The following is a 6,639-nucleotide window of genomic DNA, read 5'->3' as shown; positions in this document are numbered from 1 at the left end:
TCAGGCACCCTCCGCCGGATATATAGGTGAGCGGTCAGCGTCGACCGCCACGACCAGGACAACGACCGATCTGGTGCCCCGCGCCGGGCCGGGGAAGGCAACCCTCGCTCAGGCGGTCCCCGGCGGGCCCCCTGGTGCCGCCCCGGGCGCCGGACCCCCCTCGCAGGCGACTGAGTTTGCTCGGCCCCGGACTCCCAGCGGCCCGAAGCCGCGGCCGGTTGGGGCTACCCGCGGGCGCTCCACGTCCCACCCCGGGTTCCCCCCGCCGCGGAGCACGCACCTTCCTTTCTCCCGGCCCCGAACGAAGGGAGGGGGAGCGCGCGCTCTCCCTCTGTCCCCGCAGCCCCCTCTCCGCGTCCCCCTTACGCAGACCCGATCCGAGGGCTGCGCCCCCGGCGCCCGCCGCCTCCCGCCCCGGCCCCCGGGGCGGGAGCGGTCTGCCAGGGGCCGCCGCCGGGCCCCCGCGTGACGACGGGAGCTACCTGGTTGATCCTGCCAGTAGCATATGCTTGTCTCAAAGATTAAGCCATGCACGTGTAAGTACACACGGCCGGTACAGTGAAACTGCGAATGGCTCATTAAATCAGTTATGGTTCCTTTGATCGCTCCATCTGTTACTTGGATAACTGTGGTAATTCTAGAGCTAATACATGCCGACGAGCGCTGACCCCCAGGGATGCGTGCATTTATCAGACCAAAACCAATCCGGCGGGCTCGCCCCCGCCGGCCGCTTTGGTGACTCTAGATAACCTCGGGCCGATCGCACGTCCCCGTGACGGCGACGATACATTCGGATGTCTGCCCTATCAACTTTCGATGGTACTTTCTGTGCCTACCATGGTGACCACGGGTAACGGGGAATCAGGGTTCGATTCCGGAGAGGGAGCCTGAGAAACGGCTACCACATCCAAGGAAGGCAGCAGGCGCGCAAATTACCCACTCCCGACTCGGGGAGGTAGTGACGAAAAATAACAATACAGGACTCTTTCGAGGCCCTGTAATTGGAATGAGTACACTTTAAATCCTTTAACGAGGATCTATTAGAGGGCAAGTCTGGTGCCAGCAGCCGCGGTAATTCCAGCTCCAATCAGGGCTGGGCGTCGGCTGCTCACTGTGGAGTTGGGAGGCGAGGGGAGAGGAGGTGGTTTTGTGTTGCTGGTGGAACTTGGTTTCTTTTTATTACTTTCGGTGCTGGACGTTTGCTACCCCGGGGAAGGTAACTGCCTCCCCGGGGTCCCATCATGGCCTCCACCCTCATTGAGGAGTGGAGGGGCCGCATTTCCATAATCACGGAGAAACTGGTCTACACGGAGGACGGCATCCTACTCCCATCCCGGGAGACTGCAGGAACCGTATGCAGGGCTGTGCGTCGGAACATGGAGGCGCTCGAGGCATACACCACGGCCTTGAGCGCCAAAATAGCCATGCTCAAGAAGGGAGTCGGTCTGCCCCACCATCTGAGGGTCGACCCGACTTCCCTCCTGTTGCTGGGGGCCCTCCATCTACGGGCCCTCGCCCTCAGGGACGCCGGGGCCAGGGCCTTGGAGATCGCCGAGGCGAGTGTGAATACGAACCCTGAAGATGAGGAGGCGGTGGAACAGGGCCCTTCCTATGCCCAAAAGGCTAAGGTGGGGCTCCCAGTACCTGCGGAGTCAGACGGGGAACCCCTCAGGCAGGCCCTGGCTAACCTCCAACAAGAGTTGCGTTCCCTGGGGGAGGAGAAGGAGGAGGTTGCCGGACAGCTGAAAGAGCTCCGGCAGCAGAGCAACAGGGTGGGGAGTCGTCATCGCGGCCCCATACGGGAGCGGATCGTCTCCCTGAAGGAGAAAGAAGCGGAGTTGGCGAGACGCACAGCCCAGAACCGTGACCGCGTGCGTTTCCTGCAGGAGAAGCTGCGGGAGCAGGAGGTGGAGGAGTCGGGGGTACCACCGACCCCGGAGGACCCGGAACCGGTGGCGCCTACATCACCACCGCCACCGCCACCACCACAGTACGACGGGACCCAGGAGAAGTCCGCTATACGAAGGCCGCTGATTTTTTCAATGGAGGAATTGGACGAGGAGGAGGACATTAAGATCCAAGCTGCGCCACGGAGGCGGAAAAAGAAGACCACCAGGAGCAGGCCCGCTATCCAATCGTCCGGGGAGGAGAGCGTCGGGGATACCCCCCCCATCATGTCCGAGGAGGAGTTTCCCATCCCTCCCGGCCCGGGTCCCCGACGCTGCTGCCGAGGATCCGAGAGCGGGCCCTTCCCGTCGGAGGGCCAGGGACACTATCCCCGCCGGTCTGCGTTTGGCCGGTGAGCCCCGGGGACCTTGTGTGAGTACCTTCCCCGATGTACCTGTCGGTATGTCCCCTGTTGTTGTCATGTCCCCTGTTGTCCCCCCACCCCCAGTGTGTGTTCCCTCTGTAGTACGTTCACGTTCCCCTGTCTGTGTCCGTCCGTCTTCCGTCTTTTGTCACCCCCGCGGCCGGCTGCGGCACCGGCGACCGCTTCGGCGGCCGTCGGGGCGGCTGCTGCTGCCGCGGGATCCGTGCCGGCGCTCCCGGCGGCGTGCCCGCCTCCTTGTCCCTCCAGAGGGATCGGCGGTTCTGTGGCCGCTCCCCCCGTTGTAGTTGGTCCCATCCACCCTGTGGTGGTGGACCTAGTTGTCCCGGCTGCTCCTGCGGCTTCGGTGTCCCCGGAGGTGCCGTCCTCCGTGTACGGGGCCGCCGCTAACCGGGCTGCCCTCCCCCTGTCCAGACTACTCCGGGCGGAGGAATCGCCCGGAGTGCAGCTAAAAGAAGCTGCCGTTGCGAGTGGGGCTGCCGCTACCTGGGCGGCCCGCCCTCTGTCCCCACTACTCCGGGCGGAGGACTCGCCTGGAGGGCAGCCAGAGGCGGTTGTTGTTGTGAGCGGGGCCGCCGCTACCCGGGTGGCCCGCTCCCTGTCCAAACTACCCCGGACAGATGATAATCTGTCCGGAGCTTTGCCGGGCGCCGCGGCCGAAACCGCGGCGGTTACAATGGAGGCAGTGCCGGGTGCGGCTGCGGTCCTCGCCGGGGTCACTCCGGCAGCGGTGCCGGTGACCCCCGGGGCTCCCGCAGCCGTGATGCCGGTTGCTGGCTCCGCCCCCGTCGCGGCACAGGCCGCGCCCCCCGGTAATCTTAAAGTCGCACCGCACACCACACATTCTGTATGCCAGGGGACCGCGGGACCACCCGCGATGGCCCCTATAGTCAGGGTGGGGAAGAACCCTGGGGGGCAGAACCCCGGGAGGTCGGCGGTGGCCCGGGCTGCGGGGGCGGCCGCTGCGGTCAGGGCTCCTGCTCCGGCCGAAGGGGGGACTCCCACCGGGGTGACACCTTCCCCCGCCGTGACACAGGGGGTCGCTGCGGTGGCCGCGGTACCCGCCGATGGGTCCACGGGCGGGCATGGTAGCGGGGCCACGGGGGGGTCCACAGTGCCCATAGTGCCCACTCCAACGGTGGCCCCAGGTGCGACACCCGCAACCGCTAACGCCTGGGCGGCGGGTCCCCCGAAGGTTCAGGTGCCACCACCAGGCAGGCGGGCTACGGGACTCCCAGCAGGGCAACCCATGCGGAGAAGGAACGTGGTCCGCCTGCTGCACGTAGCGGAGGGATCCGTGCCCGATAGGAAGCGGGTGGTAGGGGCCCTGAAGGACCTGGGCTTTGCGGTCGCGGACTTTTTCGCCATCATCCACGTTAGCGGCACCACTGAGTATGACATCAGTTTCATGTCCCCGAGGGGTCTGGAGAGGTTCTGGACCCTTTGGGAGGGGGTGCCAAAGTCCGGCGACAGCCTATGGGCCCGGTTCAATGTCCAGGCCATATCGCGCCAGGAGGTCCGCAAGGTGAACTTCCTGGTGCGGAATGAGTCCATACCCGTCGCGGACATACTGGTGTGGGCCCGCAGATACGGGGAGGTCTTGACCACCCCGGTCAAGACTCTCTGTGAGGACGGGATCTGGAACGGCGGCTGGACGGTCAACATCCGTCTGAAGGAGGTCCTACAGCACATGCCCAACTCCTTCTTCATCGGGACTGACCGGGTATCGTGCTTCTATCCCGGTCAGCCCCGGGTGTGCCACAAGTGTGGCTCGCCCCGGCATTTCAGCATAGGGTGTGATGTCACCAAGTGCACCCTATGCGGTGTTGTAGGACACTCCAAGCAGGAGTGCACTACTATCCGTTGCAACCTGTGCGGGGTGTTGGGTCATTCCTACAGAGCGTGTCCTGAAGCCCAGCACAACTTGGACAGTATCTGGGAAGGAGAGGGCGAATTCGCAGAGGAAGACCCGCGGCCAGTTGTGGGGGGCGCTCGGGACAAGGCTCTACCCGACGCCCCAGGTACCTCCTCCGGCACCGACCCCGTAAGTAACATCATTGACCCGTTGCCTGTCCGTCCAAAACAACGAATGTCTCACCCCATTTCTGTCTGTACTCCTTCCACAGGCATCACCACACGATCGGCGTCAGGACCCCGAGCCGCAACCACGCGGGATGAGTCGGGGTGGACGACTGTCGGTCCGAGGAAGGAGACCCCAACTCAGGAGGCAGCTCGGAGAGGTCCGGTAAGATCCTCCGCAAGACGTGCGGGGACATACCAGTCCAGAACAGGTTTAGTGCCCTGATGGACTGGGGTACCCGCATGGAAGTCGAGGAGGCGGCAGAGGCGACGGCGGTAGTGGCGACAGTGGCGGGGGAGGGTGGAAGGGCCGCGGAAGCTCGAGGACACCTGGCAGAGGTGGAGGATAGCGAGTTGGTAGAGGTGCCGATTCCGGAGGAGGACGCCTTGCCCGCGGGGCTCTCCGCGAAAAGGTACCCCTCAGACTCGGACGGTGAGAACGTACGGAAAAAGGGAAAGTCTCCTCATTCTCATCACCCTTGATGGCGACTCTCCCCATACTATCCTTAGCCACTCATAACGTGGCTAGTATTAAGACGTGCAGGGCCCGATTTATAGCCTATGATAACTGGCACAGGGAGAACTACCATATAATCTTTGTCCAGGAAACCCGCCTGGACTCCCTGGGGGCCCTGCATGCAGCTAAACGCGACTGGAGATGGGGGCACTCCTTTTTTTCACTAGCCACGGAGGGCTACGGGGGAGTTGCCATCCTGTTCCAGGGTGTGGACATAACGTTCAATAGGGTGATTGAGATAACGAAGGGTAGGTGCGTAGTTCTTGATGTGTCGGTAGGCAGGCAGCCTCTCCGTCTGATTAATATCTATGCCCCCCAGACCAAGTGGGAGAGGAAGCGTCTGTTTAACGAGATAGAGCCTTTCCTCTACACGTCCCGGCATATTGTCTTTGCTGGTGATTTTAATACCGTTACTAGGACCAAAGACAGGAAAGGTGGCAAAGACAAACCGGGATACGACGCTTTGGCCCTTACTAGAATAGTCAGGCAGGCAGGCTTGGTAGATGTGCATATTAAGCACAACCCAGACCTCACAGGTTACACATATCAGCGAGGTAATTGCCAGAGTAGGATAGATAGGATTTATGTTAAGGAGTCTCTTCCGGTGACGGCACTTGTGCTTAAACCGGTGGAGTTCTCCGATCACCTTATTCTTACCTGTCTGTTAAATGTCTCGCAGGCTCCGCTAAGAGGTAAAGGGATTTGGCGACTTAATTCTGACATCTTGACAGAAGGCTGGGTTCAGCAGGCTTTCGAGAACTTCTTTCATGACCAGGTCACCGTTGCGGAATTCTGCACGACGAAGTCTGAGTGGTGGGAGATGGTGAAGGTAAGAACCCGTGCCTTATTTCGCTCTCTTTCTCAGAACATCCAGTCCTCAAAGTACAGGACTTATCTTGGGCTCCTGTGCAAGTTAGACTGTCTGGTGTCGCAACGAGGTGATCCCGGGGACATCTCTAGGGTCAAATCCATGATGAGGACGTTCCAGTATGACAGGTATGCCTCCTTGCTCAAGGAAAGGGATCATGGGGCTTACCACTCACCCGATCCTTTTCTTAGTTGCAAAAGGAAGGAGTCTGCTAAGATCATTACCTGTCTGCGGAACACCCTCGGTGTCCTGGAGGAAACTCCTCGGGGGATACAGAGGGTTGTCCGCGATTACTATGTGGAGCTCCTCGGACAGAGGAGACCCTGCCGACATCAGGCGGACGACTTTTTGATGGGTCTTTCCCTTCCTGAGATTGATCATGGAAAGCTGGATGAGTTGGTTAGCCCAATCACTGTCAAGGAGGTCACAGAGACAATATTAGAGCAGACAAGGAAAAAATCTCCGGGCCCTGACGGTCTTACGGCCGAATTCTATCATGCCTTCTGCGGTCTCCTGGCCCCTAGTCTCACCGAAGTTTTTAATGAAAGCCTGGAGAGGGGGATACTCCCTCCTTCGATGAGATCCTCGGCAGTGATTATGCTAACTAAGCCCAGAGTTGTCGACACGGCTGATGTGGGGAACTGGCGACCCATATCACTCTTGAATGTCGACAGGAAGGTTTTGGCGAAGATCATTTTTAAACGTTTGCAGGGGGTCGCAAGTGAGGTCTTGTCTGATTCTCAATACTGCACCGTGAAGGGCAGAACTGTCTTTGACGCCGTCTGCGAGGTCAGGGAAGCCATTGAGCGGTGTAGGGTAGAGGATGGGGATAAGTATCTCTTGGCA

General features: G+C 60.9%; 1 pseudogene; it reads left to right on the top strand.

Moving 5' to 3' along the window:
* Nucleotides 1–482: 482 nt before the first annotated feature.
* LOC149286252 (18S ribosomal RNA) lies at nt 483–1,095 on the top strand (annotated as a pseudogene; the record flags this gene model as incomplete).
* Nucleotides 1,096–6,639: the final 5,544 nt, after the last annotated feature.

Source organism: Sceloporus occidentalis, unplaced genomic scaffold, assembly GCF_023333645.1.
Source record: "Sceloporus occidentalis isolate IW3139 unplaced genomic scaffold, rSceOcc1.0.p SCAF_71, whole genome shotgun sequence".
Lineage (NCBI taxonomy): Eukaryota > Metazoa > Chordata > Lepidosauria > Squamata > Phrynosomatidae > Sceloporus > Sceloporus occidentalis.
The sequence above is the reverse complement of the archived record's forward strand: the minus strand, read 5'-3'. Positions and strand labels throughout refer to the sequence as shown.